General features: G+C 44.0%; 1 protein-coding gene across 2 annotated transcripts in view; it reads left to right on the top strand.

Moving 5' to 3' along the window:
- The window catches only part of LOC147889471 (NADH-ubiquinone oxidoreductase B18 subunit), a 35,691-nt gene extending 12,037 nt beyond the window's left edge, over positions 1-23,654 (top strand). Inside the window, exon 2 of one of the 2 annotated variants that reach the window (XM_087391634.1) lies at positions 23,161-23,654. The gene's annotated coding sequence lies outside the window, so the exon portion shown is untranslated. Of the gene's footprint in view, positions 1-22,607; positions 23,121-23,160 lie in introns of those variants that run through there. The other variant, XM_087391635.1, reaches the window with a different exon arrangement.
- Positions 23,655-23,858: the final 204 nt, after the last annotated feature.

Here is a 23,858-nt window from a genome sequence, read left to right as displayed (position 1 = left end):
GCAGGATTGTAGAGATGATAGCCTTTGCTTTGTAAACTATATTCCACAAAAATGCATTTAAGTGCCTTATCTGACAACTTGTGTCTAAACTCCATAGGCACATGGGCATATGCAACACAACCAAAAACTCAGAAATGGTCCACTAAAGGCTTTCTCCCATGCCATGCCTCATAGGGAGTGATTGTCTTCAAAGCCTTTGTAGGAGCCCAATTCAAAATATAGTTGGCACACACGAGGCCCTCAAGCCAAAACTTGTGAGGCAACTTCTTACTTGTAAGCATGCATCTATCCATCTCCATGGCAGTGCGATTCTTCTGCTCAGCTTTGCCATTCTGTTGAGGTGTAAGCCTCACTGTAAGCTGATGCGTGATGCCTTTCTCCTTCAAAAATGCCTCAAATTCATGAGACCTATACTCTCCTTGTCGATCTATGCGAAGTGTCTGCACCTTGAGTCTTGTCTCATTCTCAATCATAGCCACAAAGTGTTTGAAATGCATGAACACTTCTGATTTTGCCTTGAGACCATAGACCCAAGTGTAGTTGGTGAAGTCATCTATGAATGTAACAAAATAGAGATGGTTAACCCCCAAAAGCAGGTGTCCTCATGGGACCGCAGACATCACTATGAATAAGCTGTAATTTCCTTGTAGCTTTCACTGCACCATCCTTCTTGAAGGGAAGTCTATGCATCTTGCCAAGGATGCAACCTTCACATGCATGAGGAGAAGGTGACTCTAAAGGAGGCAATGCATCAACCATATCATGCCTTTGAAGTGTCATTAAGTTGCCATAGCTCATGTGCCCATACCTGGCATGCCATAACTCCGCATTTTGCATCGCAGCAGTGGGAGTGCTCACTGATATTGCAAGATCGGATCTTTTTTCATATAGATCAAGCTGAAAAAACCCCGATACAAAGTGCCAGACAACATTAAAGCATAGTCATTCTCTTTGTCTCTGACTGCGCACTTGTCAACATCTTCTGTAGCTCAAGCCAAAGCTAAGGAAAGAAATTTCCAAGTGAAGTTTGGCAATCTTTAAGAAAAATAGTCTCTATTAGGAGGCTGCCCTGCTGCCTTGTACATGGACTGGTTCATCCTCTAATGGGCAAACACCTGCTGAGAATTATGGCATTGGCATTACTTGGGCTGCAGTGAGTCGTACTCTTTTCGCGCGTATCCTTTTACTGCCTAGTCAACATGATGTGGGGTCACATTAGGATCATGTCTTGGATCCTGAGGTTCACATGTAGCCTTGATTTGTCTTTTCGTGTGATAGAGTGTGTACATATCTGTATATATGTTGGTACAAACAAAAGGTTTGACTTATGATGTATAGGGGTTATGTGACCTGCGAAAATGGAAAATTGTATAGGCGTATGGCAGCCTGATATAGTGGCCGTATAGGAGCATAATCCGCATGGTTATACTAGTTGGAGAGGGCATTCTGCAGGATATGACATTTTCTATGTGGGTGACATTTCATTTTCTGGTGTGGTAGTTCTTGTGAAACACATGCTAGGATTTTCCAACACATTCTAGGACCTTTATGGCAATGATTTTTTTTTTTATTTTATAAATTTTTTATTGTTTAATTCTTTTGTTTTATTTTATTTATTATTTGCTTGCTATGCAATCTGCTTCATTCCTACGATTTTTCACGAGATGGTGGCAAGTTAGCTGGACGTGTGTTTCAGGCTTCTGACCTTGTTGTCAATTAGCCTGAGCTGGTCAGTCACGTCATCCACATCGCATTCACAAGCTTTATATGTGGTACTTTCAAGGCTATTGCAGCTTGAGCATCATTCGCTTAGGCACTCTGCCACTTCATTCTTGTTTTTTGGCAAGGAAATCTGTCTGAATGTCTCCGCCGATGATTTTGAGAGGGACTTAAGCACTATTAGGGCCTTGGGTCCCAGAGAGACGTTGCCAACAAGATGAAGTTCTTTCACTAAAATTCGTATTTAACAAAGGGAAAAATGAATGCTGTAAGGGTCGGTTGTCAGGTTCAGCACCCCAAGAGCCTACTGTTAAAGCAGTTGTTGCCGGTGACTACCTTCTTAGTTTGTGCAATCTCGAGCTGGATTTTCGTTTGTAGGTGCTTGCCATTGATGATGCTGCTGTCCTTTGTCTCAATATGTAAAGACTTCGTGTAGATGTTTTCTTTCAGGTATCTATTTTCCGTATGCCCATGTCCCCACTACAAAATAGGCCTTAAGTGTTTCAACATGCCTTTATTATTGGCCTGCACAAGTATAGGAAAGTTAACCATATGCCATCTTCTTCATTATAACAGAATTGTCAATCAAACATTCAATTTGAACAGTAATTGTATAGTTACTCGTGGACAACTATAGAAATTACTCCTAACTCCAAATCCTGTCTTGGTGTGTATGTTAACGATTCCTAAGAACCCTACAATAGTGTTCGGTTTTCCTGGCTCCCTTATGTAGTGGTTTGTCTCCATCTTGTCATAAGTGGAGGATTGGTAACATTAGCTACAGTGGAGGATTGCTCCAACCATTACTTGGATACATCTCCCATGATGATGCTCCTCAGTGTCGGGTATATTTTTCCAAGTCCACCCTTGAAGATTACTTGCGGTGTCTGTTGATATGAGCTTAACATGTATGGATAAGCAGAGAAAGGCAAGGGAAAAGGTAAGTTGTAAGCAGGAAGGCAAGGAAAAAGGTTACCGCATATGATGATTTAGTTTTAGAAGAAAAAATGTATTTCAGAAAAATGATCAATTTTGCTGGGTTGATATGGATCATCGTGGCAAGGAGGGAGGCTCATGATGCAAGTTTTTGTCATGGAGCTTTTGCTCAGAAGCATCAACGATCTTCAAAATGTATAAGATAGTGGTTTGGACTACTAGACCTACAGGAAAGGAAAAAGAAAATGAGGCATCGTAAAATAGAAGTAGAGTGGTTGGTGAACTATTTTACCAGCGCCCAAAGGATTATACAGCAATTGCAGAGTTTCCACTTTCTTTTCTAAAGTATATGTGTGTGTTACCTGGAATGAGAATGCTCAGCGGAACGCCGATCCTTAACGGAATAGGAACGACGAAATCCTAGGGAATTGGAATAAAACGCCATGTCATTATACACATCATCACACACTTGTACAACATTACAAAGAGACATACAATTATAGAATTTTGCATATAGAACAATAACAAATAGTGATTCATACTTGATCGAAACCTAGATAACCTAGACACTTCAAAGCTCAAAGTTCTTAGGTAATATAGTAAATACTTCAAATTTCAATGTTTTCAAACATTCACGAATTAACAAATCAATTACCATGTTGAAAATTCAGAAGACAACATTGCAAATAAGCTAGACTATTGAGGTTCTTAGAAAAGGAGTCCAGAGAATAGGTAGAATCATGATGATACATGTGTCGCCATTCTTGATCATAGATGATATATTTCTATAGCATTACGGAATACAAAAAACAAGGTAACGTAGAAAGAGAATTCCTAAGTCTGGGTCTCCTACAAAGCATCTCCACAACCGTTCTCACTAACGTATGCTTCCTCCTCTGCATTCTCCACATCGTCTCCATTAGCTGCAAGATCAAGAATTGTTGTACCATCACTGATCTGATCCTCCTCTGGCTTCCATCTAATGAAGCTCTTAGGATTGAAGTCACGGCTGACCTTCTCAAGCAAGAGCAAGTTTGCATGCAAAAACAAGGTCGTTGGCCCTTTGTATACCAAGCATGCTTCTCTTTTTCAATACTGTGTGCCCTAGGCTATTGTCACATGCACCAGTGCCATGCACAGGTGGCAGTGATGTTTGGCTACATAGTTAGCATTTTCGCAAAGTATTCTAGGACCTTAATGGCAAGGATTTAGCATTTCGCAACATATTCCAGGACCTTTATGGCAATGATTTTTTTAAATCCTTTAAATTTTAATTTAATGTTATTTTTCTTGTTCTGCAATCCACTTCATGCCTTCAATTTTTTGCAAGATGGTGGTGGCAAATTAGCTGGATGTGTGTTTCAAGATTCTGACATTGTCTTCAGTCAGCCTGAGCTCCTCATGCTTCTGGTCAGTCACGTCACCCGCATTCGCAAGCTGGCTACATCCTTTTGATATGTGCTATTTTCATGACCGTTACAGCCCCCTAAATTGAGCAATGTTTGCTTAGGCACTTGGCCTCCTCATTCCTAGTTTTTGGCAAGAAAATCTGCCTGAATGTATTCGATGATTTCGAGAGGAACTTTGACACTATAAGGGCCTTAGGTATCAGAGAGACGTTTCCAACAAGATGAAGTCCCAGCACTAGAATTCGTATTGAATAAAGGGAACTATGAACTCTGTAAGGGTTGGTGGTTAGGTTCAGCATCTCCAAGAACCTGCTATCAAAGCATTTGTTGTTGGTGACCTCCTTCTCAGTCTGTGCAATCTTTGGCCGGATTCTCCTTTGGAGCTGCTCGTTGTTGATGATGAAAGGGAGTGAAGAGGGAAGAAGAGCGTTAGAGTGAGAGTGAGAGAGACACTCAAGTGCGGGTGTAAAAAATGATGAGCCACACCACAAACTCACTTGTGTTTTATTAGGATTAGGTTTACCCTATGACTGTCTTAAGACAGTCATAGGTGTCCTATCTTTTAATGAAGGGTTGGCAATGTGCCTTTACCCCAACAACCTCCCACCTAAAGGCCAATGTGCCTAAAGGGGAGAAAAGAATAAAAATTACAGCAATATACAGTTACTGTATAAAAGACCATAAAGTAAGAATGGTCTCATCCTAATCCCATGATGTGGCGGCAATGTGCAAACCGCTCTGTAGGCAAGCTCTTAGTGAGCAAATCTGCAGGATTATCATCAGTATGCACTTTCACAAGCTCAAGTCGCTTGTCTTCCAGTACCTCCCTGATGAAATGATATTTCACTTCTATGTGCTTGGTCTTCTGATGAAAGACCGGATTCTTTGCCAACATGATAGCACTCTGACTATCACAATGCAAAACTGGCATATCTCCTGTAATGCCCAAATCTCCCACCAGCCGAGTAAGCCATATTGCTTCCTTGCAGGCCTCAGTGGCTGCAACATATTCAGCTTCTGTGGTTGACAATGCAACGCATTTCTGCAACCGAGACACCCATGATATAGCACCTCCTGCAAATGTGAAAATATAACCGGTAGTAGACTTCCGGTTATCTGCATTTCCTGCATAGTCTGAATCTGTAAAACCATGCACCAATGCATCCTGCCTACCATAGCATATGCACAAGTCTTTGGTACCCTTGAGATACCTCAAGACACCTTTCACTGCTTCCCAGTGCCGCTTGCCTGGATTTGCCATATACCTGCTGATGACTCCCACCGCAAAAGCAATATCCGGACGAGTGGCAACCATGGCATACATCAAAGATCCAACTGCAGATGCATACGGAACCTTGGCCATTTCAGCCTTATCATCCTCTGATTTGGGGCTGTCCTTACTGCTGAGTTTTAAATGTGGAGGCAATGGGGTATTAATAGACTTCCCCCCCTCCATTTTAAACCTCTGCAGTACTTTGTCAATATACTCCTTTTGTGACAGAAACAAAAGTCCCTTGGACCTGTCACGAGTAATCCGCATGCCAAGAATATGATTTGCATCACCCAAGTCTTTCATATCAAAAGACTTATGCAGTTGTTTCTTCAAAGCACTAATCTCATGTTGAGATTTACTGGCAATAAGCATGTCATCCACATATAGAATGAGTAGCATCAAACTGCCATCCTTTGCCCGTTTGGTGTACAAGCAATGATCGGTCTCACACCGATGATACCCTTGGGACTGCATGAAGGCATCAAACTTCTTGTACCATTCCCTTGGTGCCTGCTTGAGTCCATACAAGCTCCTCTTGAGCTTACACACAAGCTGCTCTTTCCCTTTAACAGCATATCCCTCTGGCTGACTCATATAGATCTCATCATGGAGATCTCCGTGAAGAAAGGCTGTCTTCACATCCATCTGACATAAATCCATGTCGTCATGAGCAACAAGAGCTAACACTGCTCTCAAAGTAGTCATCTTGACTACAGGGGAAAAGATCTCATCAAAGTCAATGCCCTTCTCCTGCTTAAATCCCTTGGCAACCAATCTGGCCTTATACCTCGGTAAAGCATTTGAATCCACTTTGACTTTGTAAACCCACTTGCATGGCAAAACTTTTCTGCCTGCAGGTAACTGCACCAAGTCCCATGTATCATTCTGAAGTAGGGAGTCCATTTCTGACTGCATGGCTTTCTCCCACTTCTTTTTCTCTGTTCTTCCCATAGCTTCCTTGAAGCTGGAAGGCTCACCACAATCTGTCAGCATGATAAAATCAGCCACATTATTGGCTCCTGGAACAAACCTGGCAGGAGGCCGTTGTGCACGGGTGCTCCTCCTAACAAAATGTTCCGGATTAGGCTGCTGTCCAGCCTGTTCTTCATGCATGACAGGTGGCTGTACCACTATATCTGGCTGTTCTACAGCCCCATCTGCTGGCACATCCAGTGGTGCATCATTGGCAAAATTATCTGGCTGATTTTCAGCCTGTATACCCTCTTGAACAGGGTGATCTGCAGCAGGCTGCTGCTGCATATAAATGGGCATTCTTTGCTGTCCAACATCATCATAAATAACCCTCCTGTATTCCACAGGTTGCACGGGTTCCTTGTGTACACTATCCTCTTTAAAGATGACATCATTGCTGCGTATAATCTTCCGTTTAACGGGATCCCATAACCTGTACCCCATTTCACCTTCGTCACCATAACCCATAAAGATGCATCTGATAGACTTTGGATCCAGTTTGGTGCGCAAGTCTTTGCGTACATGAGCAAAGCACTCGCAGCCAAATACACGTAAGTGCTTATATGAAGGTGGCTTGCCAGACCACACCTCCTCTGGCACTTTCAACTCCAAAGCCTTGTTTGGCGACCTGTTAATAATGTGAACTGCTGTTTGCACGGCTTCTGCCCAAAAGCCATGGGGTAATGCAGCATAAGACAACATACATCGAACCTTCTCTTGAATAGTTCGATTCATCCGCTCACTTGCACCATTTTGAGATGCATTATGAGGGGCTGTGAGTTCCTGTTTGATGCCCTTAGCTTGGCAAAACTGCACAAAAGCATGTGACACATACTCACCCCCATTATCGGATCTGAGGCATTTCAGCCTACGACCTGTCCGATTCTCAACCTGAGCGACAAACTTCTTGAAAGCATCTAAGGCATCTCCCTTATGCTTCAAGAAATAGACCCACACCTTACGTGTGGCATCATCAATGAAAGTAATAAAATATTTTGCACCCCCTAGTGATAACTGTGGCATCTCACACAAATCAGTGTGCACTAGATCAAGTGGTGCTCTATTCTGGGGAGTTCTCCTCTTATGAGGAGTCACAGAATGCTTGCCAAATATACAATGATCACAAGTAGGCAAATCTGAAAAAGAAAGAGGCGGCAGATAACCCAAACGTGACAGTTCTTGCATTCCTTTAACAGACATGTGTCCCAACCGGCTATGCCACAATGAAACCTTTGGCAGCTCGGTTATGGCAACAACATGATTACCCACACTGGAAACATAAAGAGGGTACAAGGTATCACTCTTAAAACCCTCAGCCACTACAGCCTGGCCATCAGTAATCACCCATTTGGAATCCCCAAATGTGGTGTGGTAACCATTGTCATCCAATAAGCCAGTGCTAATCAGATGCTAATCAGATTTTTCTTGATTTGCGGCACATGGCGAACACCATCAAGCATAAATGACCGTCCATCAGGAAATACTATCTGTATACTGCCAATCCCTGCAATCTGACATGCATAGTTGTTCCCAAGATGAACAACTCCATAAGTACCTGTGTAGGAAGTAAACCACTCCCTATGAGGAGTAACATGAAAAGAGGCACCTGAAATTAAGAGCCAGGTGTGCATGTCATGGCCATCAATAACCAAAGCATGTGCTATTACAGCAGAAGAACATAAAACATCATGTATGTCACTGTCACTGTCCTCTGCTGCAACATTCACTGCATCCAAGTCATCTGCCTTGGCCTTGCCTTTGCCTTTGCTTGCATTTCCTGCATCCTTTGTCTCAGCCTTCTTGGCTTTTTGATCCCGTATGAACTTGAAGCACTTAGACTTCACATGTCCCTTCTTGCCACAATAAAAGCATTCAATGTCCTTTTTGCCACGGGACTGACTGCGGGATTTGGACTTACTAGCAGATCTCCCCTTCTGCTGAGTCCTGCCTCTATCGTGTACCTGCAAAGCATTTGAAGACTTGCTGCCCGCATTATTCTTCCTGCTCATCTCCTCCATAAGGAGAGAGCTCTCTACATCAGAATAAATAAGAGTGGCATTCGAGTTTGACAGGGTGGTCTTGAAAGTGTCCCAACTCTCGGGGAGGGTACACAGCAAGAAAGTAGCCTTGAACTCCTCATCAAGGTTCAACCCCTGTGCAATCAGCTGTGTAAAGATGGCATTGAACTCACTCAAGTGTGAGGTCATAGCTGTACCTTCCTTCATGCGAAGATCGACCAGCTTCTTCAGCCAATAAACCTTACTCTTTTGGGCATACAATTCTTCTAGTCTTTGCCATAGACCATAAGAGGTCTTTTCAGCCTGAACATTGAACACAAGAGTGTCTGAAATAGTGAGCATGATAGCTGCCCTTGCGGACAAATCAAGCTCTTCCCAGTCATCAGCTGCCATGTCAGATGGCTTGACACCCTTCACCCTTATGGGCTTAGTAATCTTCTTTAACAGAAGTACATTCAAGCACTGTTCTGCCCATAATGCATAGTTGTGTGCTCCTTCCAGTTTCTTTATGTTCAGAATCGAAGAATCACTTCCCCCTGATGCCATATCAGATAAGGAAAGTACCTGACTCCCTGGAAGTAAAAAAGACTGAATAAAAATTCTGATTTCTCAGAAAAAAAAAAACCTGCTCTATTCAAGAGCCAGAAGCACTCTCAATGGTGCTGTTTTTACTGTCAGGAAAATCTGCAGCAAAACAGTAAATGACCCTGCAAATACTGTACCTTCTGACACACTGTACCGTGCTCAAAGAGGCATAAAAACAGTAATTTCAGACTGCTGCAGCTGCTCAACAAGTGCTTAACAGTGCATAATCATTTGACAAAGCACAAACACTGCTGTACTGACTGTACTGATCACTTCTCCCACCTCAGATGAGGTATTGCACTGAGTTAAATTGCATAAACCACTTGGCAAACACCCAAAAAAAAATGACACTTCAGCCTGTCACAAAACCTGCAACAGAAAATGGGATAAATCCCAAGCAATCACCCTTATACCAAGGGGAGAAAATGCATCTGAAGATCTCTGTCGGTGACTCAAGTGCTATCAAACAAAGTCTGGGCAAAGGCCCCTTGCTCTGACACCTGAATCAAGTGGAGAACACCTCAACACTGAGGTAGCATGCAATATGAAAATCTCTCTGACAAAATCATCCACCAGTGTAATGCATATACTGTCCTGTGTAGAAATGACATACACAGATCCCAACGTACAAACACTCAATGAGGAACCTTTTGAGCACTGTCAACGAAGGACAGTTAGGGACTGAGTAAACTCGATGCGCCCTGGCCAAGCGTGGCTCAACTGAAGTTCTCTGAGTGTGGCACAAGAAATGTGACCTGCAAGAAAATGTCACCTCGACACTGCGGAAATCAAGACAAATGTGTGCTCTCTGGCACCACACTGCCTCAAGGCATACAATGCATCACCTTCCGGGCAAAAGCCCTATGATCTGCTCACCTGTAAACTGAGATTCAAACCCAGTAAAAGCATATGTCCTCTTGCAAAATCAAGGCATTACATTCCCAGAACAGAATAACTGTGCAATCAACCACACACTGTGGTTCCTTCACCTCAAGCACGAGATGAATGAAAGTACATGCTGTACTTTCCAGATAAGACAGTTTTGTGAACTGAAAAATGACCCTCCCTGCTGCACAAAAAACGAAAAACAGCTCTGATGTAACTCCTTGCAGGTGTGGCGGCGTCGTCCGTACAGCTGTACGGCAGGCCGTACGATTGTACGGCAGTCCGTACGGCGGTCGTCCGTACGACTGCCCTTGGAGGAGATTGCGCGACGCCCTTCGGGCTTAGCAGCTATGCAGCTGCTTGATGCACCTCCGCCCTGACCTGCTGCGCCGCCTGCGCCTTGGTCTGCTGCGCCGCCTGCACCCTGATCTGCTGCGCCGCCTGCGCCCTGGTCTGCTGCCCTGCAGGCGAAATGCGCCGCCGCCCTGCAGCTATGCCTCACAATGCGCCGTCGAAGTCCGTCCGTACGACTGTACGGTCGTACGGCGCTGTCCGTACGTCCGTACGGAAGGGGGTTGGGTAGGCTAGGGAGTGGAGGGGAATGGCTCTGATACTAGTTGAAAGGGAGTGAAGAGGGAAGAAGAGCGTCAGAGTGAGAGTGAGAGAGACACTCAAGTGCGGGTGTGAAAAATGATGAGCCACACCACAAACTCACTTGTGTTTTATTAGGATTAGGTTTACCCTATGACTGTCTTAAGACAGTCATAGGTGTCCTATCTTTTAATGAAGGGTTGGCAATGTGCCTTTACCCCAACAGATGATGCTGCTGTCTTTTGTCTCAATATGTAAACGCTTCCATCTAATGAAGCTCTTAGGATTGAAGTAACGGTTGACCTTCTCAAGCAAGAGCAAGTTTGCATGCATAAAAACAAGGTCGTTGGCCCTTTGTATACCAAGCATGTTCCTCTTTTTCAATGCGGTGTGCCCTAGGCTATTGTCACATGCACCAGTGCCATGCACAGATGGCAGTGACGCTTGGCTACATAGTTAGCATTTTCGCAAAGTATTCTAGGACCTTTATGGCAAGGATTTAGCATTTCACAACATATTCTAGGACCTTTATGGCAAGGATTTAGCATTTCGCAACATATTCTAGGACCTTTATGGCAATGATTTTTTTTAATCCTTAAAATTTTAATTTAATGTTATTTTTCTTGTTTTGCAATCCACTTCATGCCTTCAATTTTTTGCGAGATGGTGGTGGCAAATAAGCCGGATGTGTGTTTCAAGATTCTGACATTGTCATCAGCCAGCCTGAGCTCCTCATGCTTCTGGTCAGTCACATCACCCACATTGCATTCGCAAGCTTGCTACATCCTTTTGATATGTGCTATTTTAATGACCGTTACAGCCTCCTAAATTGAGTATCGTTCGCTTAGGCACTTGGCCTCCTCATTCCTAGTTTTTGGCAAGAAAATCTTCCTGAATGTGTTGGATGATTTCGAGAGGAACTTTGACACTAAAGGGCCTTAGGTATCAGAGAGACGTTTCCAACAAGATGAAGTCCCAGCACTAGAATTCGTATTGAATAAAGGGAACTATGAACTCTGTAAGGGTTGGTGGTTAGGTTCAGCATCTCCAAGAACCTGCTATCAAAGCATTTGTTGTCGATGACCTCCTTCTCAGTCTGTGCAATCTCTGGCCGGATTCTCCTTTGGAGCTGCTCGTCGTTGATGATGCTGCTGTCTTTTGTCTCAATATGTAAACGCTTTGTGTAGATTTTTTCTTTCGTGTAGATATTTTCTGTATATGCATGCAGCCACTACAAAACATGCGTTAAGTATTTGAAAGTGCCTTTATTGCTGGCCTGCACATGTTTGGGAAAGTTAACCATCTGTGACAGAATTGTCAATCAAACATTCCCTTTGAACAGAAGCCGTATAGTCACAGGTTTGCAATTGCTCATTTTAGAAAACCCCTCAACATGAGAATTCGTTAGTCTTGGGCTTTTATATAGCATCACTAAGCTTCTCAATAAAGTGCAAGTTTGCATGCACAAAAACGAGGTCATTGGCCCTTTGTGTGTCCCAATCATGTTTCTGGATGGCAGGAATATGACCATCAACTAGGCACATCATTGGAGGCTACCATAGCTCCAGAGGCAGTCGTCAATCGAGAGATGGTGGGCAGAGACAACATGAGGTGACACTAGTTTGGTTACAAATGATGTGGAAATTTTAATGCTAAGCACAAGGAAGATCGGCAATTGACTATACAGGCACAATTGAGAAGGAAAGAGTCATGATTTCTCCACATGGGAATATGTTAGGGAAAAGAAGGTTTGGGTAGGAGCTAGGTGGGAGAAAATTGCGAGTGGGAATTTTGTGAGAAATAAACAGAAATTTGCAGGTTGGAATTTTAATAGGAAAACTCAGGAAATTCTTTATCCTAGGCTACTGTCACATGCACTAGTACAATCCACATGTGTCAATGTCACCTAGCTACAGAGTTAGCATTTCACAACTTCTCTTAGACCTTTATGGCAAGGATTTAGCATTTCGCAACATATTCTAGGACCTTTATGGGAAGGATTTTTTTTTCTTATTTTATTTTTTTAAAATTCTTATTTTATTTAGTTTTATTTTATTCATTTTTTGCTTATTTTGCAATCCGCTTCATTTCTTCGATTTTCGCGAGATAGTGGTGGCAAATTAGCCGGACGTGTGTTTCAGGCTTCTGACCTTGTCGTCAGTTAGCCTGATCAGTCACGTCACCCACATTCCATTTGCAAGCTTGCTACATCCTTTTGAAACGTGGTACTTTCAAGAATGTTGCAGCTTGCTAAATTGAGCCTCATTCGCTTAGCCACTTTACCTCTTCATTCCAGTTTTTTGGCAAGAGAATCTGCCTAAATGTCTTCAATGATTTCAAGAGGAGCTTGGGCACTATTAGCACCTTAGGTCCCAGAGAGACTTTGCGAACAAGATGAAGTTCTATCACTAAAAGTCCTATTGAATAAAGGGAACAAATGAACTCTGTAAGGGCTGGTTGTCAGGTTCATCATCTCCAAGAGCCTACTATTAAAGCAATTGATGCCTGTGACTACCTTCTCAGTTTGTGCAATCTCTCACTGGATTTTCTTTTGGAGGTGCCCGGCATTGATCATGCTGCCGTCCTTTGTCTCAATATGTAAACACTTTGTGTAGATGTTTTCTTGCCCCCCACAGAACAGGTCTTAAGTGTTTCAAAGTGCCTTTACTATTGGCCTGCAGAAGTTGGGAAAGTTACCATCTGTCATCTTCTTCACGATAACAGAATTGTCAATCAAACATTCTCCTTGAACAGTAGCCCATCTCCTACGATCAGTGCAGGGGCGTATGTGACAAAAAAGTAAACTTTTTAAGGATCGGTTGTCAGGTTCAGCATCTCCAAGAGCCTACTAGTAAAGCATTTGTTGTGATTGACTACCTTTTCAGTCTGTGCAATCTCTAGCCTGATTTTCCTTTGGAGCTGCTTGCTGTTGATGACGTTGCTTCGTGTAGATGTTTCCTGTATATGCATCCCTTAACTATAGACGAGGCCTTAAGTGTCTGAAATTCCCTTTATTATTGGCCTGCAGAATTTTACCTCAGTAAAGGCATAATCTCTGCAAAATTCTGCATTAGAAACTGCTCATTATTGAGCATGCTATATAACTTTTCACTGTCACCACATGCTGCAACTTTAGACATCAAATGGAGAACCCCAAAAGAAATGTGTCATCATATATCATCCCTCATAAAGAAGGGGATGTCCGTTATAACTTCAGGGACAATACAAAGAGCTTCGCTTAACTGGTTTCAGACACACAGGTTCCTAGATAAGACCACAGGGAAAGAAATCACTGAGCTCTGAAAGCAGATTGTGTTGCTGTCCACATAGTATGGTGTAGCAATTGCAGGCCTTAGAATGAGGATTTATCCCCAAGACGAACCATATGCTCTAACATCTCGCCCAACTTGTTAACATTGAAGTTGTATCTTCAAATCCGACTCTGCTCCCACAAAGTATGTTCTTGTAAAAAGAAAATAAAGCGTGGAATAATGCTTTAGAAATAGCCCGAATGCACACAGGTAGACTTTGCATTAAGGAAAGTATGTCATTGTAGAGTCTTTGATGGTCTCCAGTCTTCACCTCTTCTCACAGGTCTTCACAAAGATGACGCCTCTTCAGGCAAATGACTTTTGAATTTTGCCAAGATACAGCAGCTTCAGCGTACTGAGCTTTAATCATGACCAGAAATTGATTCGGAAAGAGGAATACCCAAATCTGCAGGCTGTTCTGAATAGGCCATGAACGAGGGACAGCCTCACTTAGTTGCAACAAGAATGGTGCTAAGGTCCAGCAATACCCAACGATATCACTGAGTGAACTGTTTCTGTCCCATCACATAGAGAAAGGACACAAACCAAATATAAGAAAGTTGCCCAGTTGCGGAAAGCACCCTTTTCACAGTTCTTCACAAAGATGATGCAGCTCTTCTCAGAGCTTCAAGAATAGCTTATCCCAGTATCAGGAGAAGGAGACTTGTTCACAATAGAAATACTTCTAGTCATGAGGAAAACCACCCTAGCTCCTATGCATCCAGGTGCATAAAAAATTTTTGAGAATGAGCTTTCTAGCTTGAAAGTTACAGAAGAAAGCGAGATTCTGACACACTCTTGAGCATCCACCTCTATAACCACGAGAAAACCTTTGGCCCTGTGAAACCAAATCTGATGTACTTCAAAATGGCGGACCAACAGAGGATTTTGAGCTGAGAAAAGTTACAGACCTTCCAAATTTGTGCAGAGTTTCCAGTCTTCACATAGTCTCTCTCTCTCTCTCTCTCTCTCTCTCTCTCTCTCTCTCTCAGCATAGGATTGCATCCACAGGGGGCCGCCAGCACTCCATATCTGATTTCATGCTATCGCTCTCTTGTGCTTGACAAGGGGAAGGGACCACATTGACCTTGGAGCACATTTCACTTTGTATTATGATGGCAGTATTTTGATATGACAGGACACAGTTTTTTTCTACTTTTATATGGGTGTCGATGCTCGGTTAGTAGCTTTACTGCTCTAGCTGGATTTGTATCAGGTTCTTTCACAGTCTCATAGATCCATCGGTCTTCCGAAGACCTTAATAAGCTTTCTTTCTTTCTTTCTTTCTCTCTCTCTCTCTCTCTCACTCACTCACTCACTCACATGACTGGCCTAGCCCTCAATCTAGGAAAAGAAGCTTTGATACCACGTTAGGTAAGATGTCACTGTTCACAAAGAGGATACAAGTCACTTAGATGTCTCACACACAAGACCTTAAATAGGCAAGTGGAAAGGTCCACTTGTCCTTCACTAAGCATACCACCTCCAAGTGTTTGACATGCAAGGAGGTGATCACAATATGTTGCCACATAGCACTCACATGTGTCTCAAGCCTAGCATATGACTAGAACCTTAGACACCCACTCAAGTGTACCTCACACATAGAATCACTACATAGAATCACTAAGTATGGATGCTATGATCATACATTTCTTAACACTCACCAACGTGTGCTTCCTCCTCTCCATCCTCCACATCATCTCCATTAGCCCCAAGATCAACAATTGATGTACCATGATTGATTTGATCCTCCTCTGGCTTCCATCTAATGAATTTCTCAGGATTGAAGTCACCACTAACCTTCTCAAGCAAGCGCAAGTTTGCATGCACAGAAACAAGGTCATTGGTGCTTTGTGTCCCAAGCATGTTCTTCTTTTTCAATTCTGTGAGTCCTAGGCTACTGTTGCATCCACCAGTGCCATGCACAGGTGGCAGTGACACTTGGCTACATAGTTAGCATTTTGTAACATATTCAAGGACCTTTATTGCAAGGATTTAGGGTGAAAAGAGGCGCGAAATGACACACCATCAGTAGAAGACAACGCAGGTCAAAGAACACACTTGACTTTTCCAACCAAAAGTCAACGCTTTGACTTTTTCCTCAACGTTGACCTTTGACGGACCTGGTCAGCTTTTGGCGTTGACCATCTGACGAGGGTCAACAGCCGGCATTGACCATCCGACCAAAGTTGGCTAGTTTGCCACAGAAGTCTATAAAAGGTACGTTAGCTCTCCGATTGCAGTAGTCTCGTTACAGTAGGCATTGTAGCTTTTAGTACATGCAGTCTGGCCCTCAGTTCCAGCAGCCAGGCCTGCCATTCAATTCAGGTTTAGTGAGCATGCCTACTAGCATTTCTAGCCCTCATCCACAACATGCAGTCCACTCAGCAGTACCAACTGCTAGCATTTCAGCATCAATTCATCATCCTGTTGTCAGAACAGCATCGGGAAGGCATCAACTCAGATTTAGCTAGCGTCCCTCAGTCCAGCTCTTCATCGACAGTCATTACAGTCTACATCACCATCCCAGCATGAGTCAGATATAGCCCAACATCCCGTGGGGCTCATCATTATATTCAGACAACACATTCATGTTAGTAATTGCACATTGCAATGCATACCAATTTACGTGTCTTCTGTTCTCTCTCTCTCTCTCTCTCTCTCTCTCTCTCTCTCTCTCTCTCTATCTCTTATTGCTATCTAGATCTTAGCTAAAGTTAATCTAAGGTTGTTTAACTATGGCCAAAAGTCTCTGCATGTTATATCTACTCCATATGAGCTCACAAGGAGAGGAACTAGCTTTCTAATTCAAAATACGGACTGCCAAATTCTGCAACAAAAGCAGTTTCCGCTCTATAATCCTCCCACCATAAGGCTTATATTTGTCTTGTTGTGCATCCTTGAAACCATATAGTACTTCAGGTACTAGTTGTTTTCCCACTGTTGCATCACCTCCTTATCGGCCTCTTGCTTGGCCCCTTGAAATGGTCCAAAACATAAGCCACGGCATGCAAAGGTGACTGATAAGTTCCACTGCTCTATTTCCAAGTCCACCAATTCATGCTTTTTAGCAAGACCAATCAGCAACTCGTTCACTTCTTTGTTCATTTTGTCCATCCCCTCATAATCTTCCCAATGCATGCCTTATCATCATCCATAAGCGTCATCAATATGATAATAGGCTTCACTATTTCAAGCACACGATGGACATCCTCCCAAAAGGCATCCGGTAGATAAATGGACTTAGATTTCTTTGCAGATGCAGAGTCATCCATCCCACTCATTACAGACTTGATTTTACCTCTTCGGGATTCCCCAACATGAGAAAGTGTAGGAAAAACCCTTTCCAAATGCTTCAACCGATCCTTTGCTGCAAGCTTGCGATACACTGCAAGGATGTAGTGGTCTGGAGTGATGAACCGATGATATCCCTGGAAAAATTAATCATAAGATTGTTCAAGGACTGCGCCATGCATGGACTATTGATTTACACCAACCAGATAGCAGAGAGTTCCTTGCTATAGTCATGATTCGAAGGCACTGCTTTAACTTGGAGTCTAGAACGTTGTGCATGCAACTTTGCAATCAATGACAAACAAGTAGGCAGCGATGAAGAACTGGTAGGTAGCAATGACAAACAATTGATACCATGAGCATAGCAGCCTGCCCTTGGCTAGATGGTGAGGATGAGCAGAGCAAGCTGCCCTTGGCCACATGCAAGAGCAGTGTGGATGCTCCGGGCTCTTGCAAACTTAGAAGACTAAGTTAGAGCAGCACGCGAGTGTGGGATGGGCGACACCTGCATGAGCCTACATGAACCTCGACTGAGCATGACAGGCTGAACGGAAATTCTATATAGAAAATGATGCATTTGAACCCGCTCCCAAATCCGTACCTAGGCACCCCAATGGAGCGCCTATGGAATGTTCCATAGGCATTTCAGAATGCCACACAGCTGTTCCATATGCAGGCTCTACTCATTTTACAAAACATGGACAAAGAGAACGTGCTAGCAGCGTTCCACGTGAAGGGAATACCGTTTCCTAGTAACAGTAGTGTGTGTTTTTTTGGAGTTTTTCTGGCGGTTTTGCTTTTGCCGTCTAGCTCTTAGGCTGCTTTTGGTGGATCATCTTTGCAACATTTAATTTTACACTTGTCTTCTACATCTTTGGGTCATTGGCATCCCTCTGCTGGGACTTTCTGTTGGGTCACATTGATGGCAAAGTAAAAGGGTGCCTGTTTGTCTCTCAAAGGCTTTTGGATTGGAAGCACATACTGTCCCATCTAAAATGGAATGGTAGGGATACTCTTGCAGGAATTTCTAAACGTGCTGAAACCTTCATCGGCCGAAGGCTTTCTTGTATCCATGGGCTTTGCAGGGACCTCTTTGCTCTTAGTTTTTTAGCTGTAAAGGAATTTCTCATGTGGATGGTGTGCTTGATGTGGATGGTATGGTGATATCTTTTCCTACAGCTGTAAGACAGTATGCCTTAGGGCAGCATTATAGGCCTCTCTGGTCTTTTTTGGCATAGATGCTGCATGCTTTTCAACCCGTCTTGAGATTACTGTCCGCCTAGAAGACTGGGTCCTCCAATCTGATGATCATGTTGACAGTACACTATCCTTGGTTGATATCACGGTTGCATCAATGTATAAGGTTTTAGTGCCTCCCCCTTGGATTTCTACTCATGCCAACCGCATCTGGTGTATAAACCGCTCCCCTTAGTGGTGGTGTCAAATATTGCAACACATTTAAGCTTCCAAACTCCCTCTTCGGCAGAAGTTTTTCTTAAGGAGAGCTTTACTTGGACTTCTCCCTTTTGGCTCTTCGTCATATGCTCTTGCCACTTGTCGACGATGTGTGTCCTCACGGGAGACTGCCTATTTTTTGGCATTGTCCTGAATCTTATGATTTCTTGTTACTTTTAAAGCAAAGCACTTGCATTGACAAGTGTTTTTGGCTGTTGGGATTCCATCCACAAAGGCAGGGATATGATCTTCTTTTGCATTGGGATATTTATTGGGCACTATGGACTCTATGGATCGCAACCATCGAGTCTTTGGTGATCCATCTCTGGCTAAATATCAGTTCTTCCCGGCATCTCTACGGCAATCATTTTTTGATTGTCTACATGCGCGGGATTTAGATTTTTCTGCCTTCTTTTATGTAATGATATCTTCTGCTGTTTGTAAGTGGCTGTCCCTTTTTTAGGGACTGCTTTTTGTGATAGAATGACAAATGGATTTCACTACAAAAAAATTGTGCACGCGTGCATGCGTGTGCATATAGACACACACACACACACACACACAAATAGATAGATAAGGAGTGTGTGTGTGTGTGAGGGAGAGAGAGTGAGAGAAAGAAAAGAAAAGAAATAAATTTTATTAGAGTCTTCGGAAGACCGATGGGTCTATGAGACTGAAAGAAAACTAGATACAAATCACAGTAAGGGTGGAGCTACTGAAACGAGCATCATCACCCGTGCTAAATCCTAAGTCTGATCATACATAATCAAATACATCTGGATGCAACAATGAAAAGAAAAGGACTAGTGGAGCGGAGCGGAATCCTTCGTATGTCATGTCCCCCTGGCTGGTGCATAGCTGGTGATGGGACGTTGGTGCCCGTCAAGGGGTGTCGTGCATCTCGGTCTCCTGGACGAGGCTTGATGCAAGACCAGAGCCACCGTGACTCCCGTGGGACGTATCCCGGGTCTAAATAATGACGGGAGGTCCCCCAGAGTGATCTGTGTGTCCCCTCGATGTCTCGTGTGTCGTGTTGCGATCGTCGGGTCGGGATCTTTGTCACGTCGGCAGCTAGAGACTGGACGATCAATGTCACTCAATTAGAAGAACTCTGTGATCTTGCTCTGAGAGGTGTTTGATGATGTGACCAAGCCCCGTCGCCTGAGTAAGTACTCTCTATGTCGGATTTCCTCGTGAATGAAGGCCGCGAGGCATCTCTGATCTGGGTAGGCGAGGAATCTCGAAAGGAGCCTGGAGCCGTCTCTGAAGAGGCAGTGGTAGCGACCTCGGATCTCGTAGTACACTGGGCACCTGAAAATAAAATGCTCCTCCGACTCAACCTCCTGACAGTCGCACAGTATGCATAAGCGATGCTCCCTAGGAATCCCCTCTGCTCTGTCGCTCTCTATGTGGAGGCGATGTGATGATACCCGAAACTGTCCGATGGAGATCCGTAGTGAGTGAGGCGTATGAAGCTCAGTGTACCCCGGTGGTGTGATGAATCCCTCCTCCGAAATGCGAAGACAGTAATCTCTGTAGAAACTTAGCTTCACTGGAAGCTCCCTCGGCTCCAACCAGGTCCTAAAGGTGTGTAGCTGTAGGAGATCCTCTCGAATGACCTGGTTGGTATGTGGCCCAATCGGGATGGTGGATGGGAGTACCGGAGGGGCATCTAAACTGTACTGAAAAGGAGGTATCTTATCGATGTGGAACCCTAGTCTCACAAACCATCTGTGAGTCCGTGCATACCAGCATCGCTCGTTTCCCTCTGCTGCCAACCTCATGGAGGAATCGAGAGCCAACCACGGCAACCTCTGTCTCTCTGATGTGCAGTCCCCATATGATCTAACCCGGTGTAGATATGTGATGGTTTGAAAGGCTGCATCGAGCTGGAGTGGAGAAGCACCAAACTCGGCTTGAATGATGTGATGTGGTACAGACGGTTTCCCATGGATCATCCGTGAGAGCATGAGGATCTGCAAGCGCTCCACCCGTGTCCACTCTATCTCTGACATGTCAGGTCCCCAACAAGGGCTACCATACATACCGGCTGATTGGACCAAGGAGTCGAAGAGAAGAGCCTTGGTTCGAGGGTCCTGGAAGTGGGAGTGAAAGCACTGCCTCTCTAGCTGAGCTAGTGAGGCGTACCCCCTGCTCAGTCTAGCCTGCATCGGTGGTCTCATCGTGAAGATCGAGCTGGAGAAGATGACCCCCAAGTAAGTGTACGAAGATACGATCTCAACTGGTGACCCACCCAAAGGAAAAGTAAGCAGTTTCCGTTGCATGTTTGCTCGAGAGGTGTTAAAGATCATGACCTTGGTCTTGCCAAGGTTGACCTCCAAATCATGGGATAAACAAAAAGCCCGCAGTGCATCCAGGTGTCGGTGGAGCCCCTCGGGTGTGGACGACAAAAGTACCACGTCATCTGCATAAAGAAGAATCCTGATGATGATCCCGGCAAGTGAGCAACCGGTCCCTCCGAATGTCCCCATGAAAGTCTCAAGCTCATCGATGTAGAGGCCAAACAGGGTCGGTGATAAGGGACAACCTTGTTTGACCCCTATGGTACTCAGGATCTCATTTGTCCAACCTGCGCCTGTACGAACTTAGCCTGAGACTCTCTCATACAGTGCCATGACTGCCCAGATGATCTCCTGATCAAATCCCAGTGTCTGTAGGTGCGTGATAAGATGAGCTCGAGATATTGTGTCAAAGGCTTTGCGGAAATCCACAAGGCAACATTATACTCTCTCCTTCCGTGATTTGGCCTCCTCAATGACACTCCTGAGTGTGAGTATGTGATCCATAGTCCCATGGTCTCGCCTGAAACCGGCCTGACCCTCTGCTCTGAGCCCTCTCATCTCTGCGAACAGGCTGACCGATGCATTCAATATAGCTGCATAGATCTTGGACATCACATGTCCAATCATGATAGTTCTGTAGTTACTCGGGTCCATGGGATCCCCTACCTTGTGTATGGGGGTGATGGTGTTGAGTGTCCAAGTGCGGGGGAAGCCAAGGCAAATAGCGTCATTGAATAGCTTTGCTAGGATCGGGGCTAACGTGTCGATCCCATCTGCGATAAAGTCAGTGCATAGCCCCTCGTGATCCTCAGCTCGGCTGTTGTGCAGTTTCAATGTCGTGTCCTTGACTCCCCCTCTGGTGAACAATGTGCAAGTGGTGGGATGAGGTGTGTGTATGAGGTCTGGAGTGGGCTGGTGTGGGACATCATATAGATGGTGTGCATACGTGTGCCAGACTCTTGTGTCAGTGAGGGGTGATGGGGACGTACGCTCAAGGAATCTCCACCAAAAATCCTTAGAGTTGTTGCTGTACAAGATGTGCAGCAGCTCCTCCTCATTTTGACGAAGAAAAGCCTGCTTCTTCCGATGTACGAGACGTCGGTACTTGCGTACCGTGTCTGGTGTGTTCGGGAGGTGACATCTGGTTTCAAGTCGGAGCTGTCGGTGATAAGCCTTGCACTCCGCATCGTACCAGTTGTTGTAGGGTACAGAACCAAGAGGTGGTGGTCTCACAGGTGTGGGGAAAGATTTGGAGGGCAGCCTCGTGGAGTGTGAGACTAATCAGGGCAGCACGGTCCTCTATGAGTGGTATGTGATCGATGTAGGTTAGGAGTCTGTTTAGGCGTCCAGAGTAGGCCGGCGAGAGGTTGTGATCAAAGTGTATGTCGTGGTAGGTGTCGTGCTTCCTCTGTGGTGTGTGTGGTGTGGCTAAGCATGGGGTGGCGATAGTGAAGAATAGGTATGTGTGATCAGCTCCTGGAGGGAGTGGTGCTATGGTGAAGTCGGTGATACATGAAGTGAAGGTAGGGGATCCCATGATGTAATCTACTACACTAGTGCCCCCCCTGTGTGGGAAGCAAGTAAAACCACCTGAGGAGGGCCATAGGTCGAGCCCGTTGTAGATGATGAGATCATGCATCCTGCCCAAATCAAGGAGTGCGTGAGAGAGAGTGAAGATATCTTTCACAAAAAAAAAGTGTGTGAAGATATAGATATAGCATGCACACACACATACAAATAGATAGATAAAAATGCTTGATATTTATTAATATCAGTGCATGTATGTGTCTCCTTCTGGTCATACATACATACATCTATCCAGCTATAATTATTGTAACAATGAGTTTATTTTGCAGAATTTTATGTGCAAATCACATCATCAGTCCATACGAAGTTCACACAGTGGTGTCATTTTAACAAGTATATCTCACTCTTAAGGAGTTTCCAAGAGTTTGGAATACTTGCTTTAGACTTGTAGGCCTGGACATGGATCCAGCCTTTGTTTTGTATTGGGTGTCTAGTTATTATAATGTTGGACATACAGGCTTCCCATCGGTTCCCATAATTTTATGATGAACAGGGATTTGGAGGGTTCTCTGATGTGAAGGTTGCTAAGGATTGTTACTGCATGTGACCCTTTTCAATGAACCCAATCATTAGACCCCCTAACTTTCTGTGCATTTATTTGGAAGCCTCTGTGAGTCATGAAGCCATTTGTTGGATGTCAGTTGAGCTTTACATATCATTGACAATCCAGTTAGGTTGGTATCATCATCGATAAGCTCAGTTTAAAACTGTATTTCGTGTCTGAAGTGCTTTGGTGCCAATACATGTTTAGTTAAGGATCCAGCTGCAGGTAGACTTGGGTAAATGTGTTCACCAACTTTTTTGGACTTGTGAATTGTGCAGAGAACCTGGGATTGAGCAGTGGAATGCCAGCCTATGACTTATGCTTTCAGACTAGAATACCAATAAGCTCATTTTGGCTCACAGAAGTTTAATGAGATTCTCTGCGTAAGTTGTTCCCCAGTGCAGGAAATGATTTGGACCCCTCATACTGGACGTTCATGGACTTGTGCTGGTGGTTGATGGATAGATTTAAATTTGCCATCCCAAAGAACGTCTGCATCAATGACTGACTTGCATCCTTGAATTGCATAGCCAGTACTGCTGATTTAATGTTTTGCAATTTTATGTCACTTGTGTACTGCATACCAATTGATGGGTTTCCAGTTTGGGCTGCTGGTTCAATTCTGGAGGACGATTGGAGGAAAGCTGATGCACATGTTGTGACTGTGAATTTGGCTTCAGTGGAATTTCCAAGTTAGTTTCTGTTGTCGATGGCTCTCCATGTATGTGCCCAATTATGCATTTATACTTGAAAATGTCATGCATTGTTGTTCTATATGCTCATTTATGATTGTACTTATAAAGGAAAATCAAAATGCATCTAGTAATATATTAGGGTTTAGGCTTACATTAAATTAGCCATAGGCATTCAAGGAAACTACTTTAGGATAATGTAATATTTTGTGCGTAGTCTGGATTATTATAAAGCAATCCCTCTTTGGGCCAATTTCCACAATATAATAGGATCTGTGATCTGA

Source organism: Dipteris shenzhenensis, chromosome 20 (assembly GCF_047967505.1).
Source record: "Dipteris shenzhenensis isolate YYH24624 ecotype China chromosome 20, Dip_SZ_1.0, whole genome shotgun sequence".
In the NCBI taxonomy this organism is placed as follows: domain Eukaryota; kingdom Viridiplantae; phylum Streptophyta; class Polypodiopsida; order Gleicheniales; family Dipteridaceae; genus Dipteris; species Dipteris shenzhenensis.
This window is presented reverse-complemented; position numbering and strand designations above follow the sequence as displayed.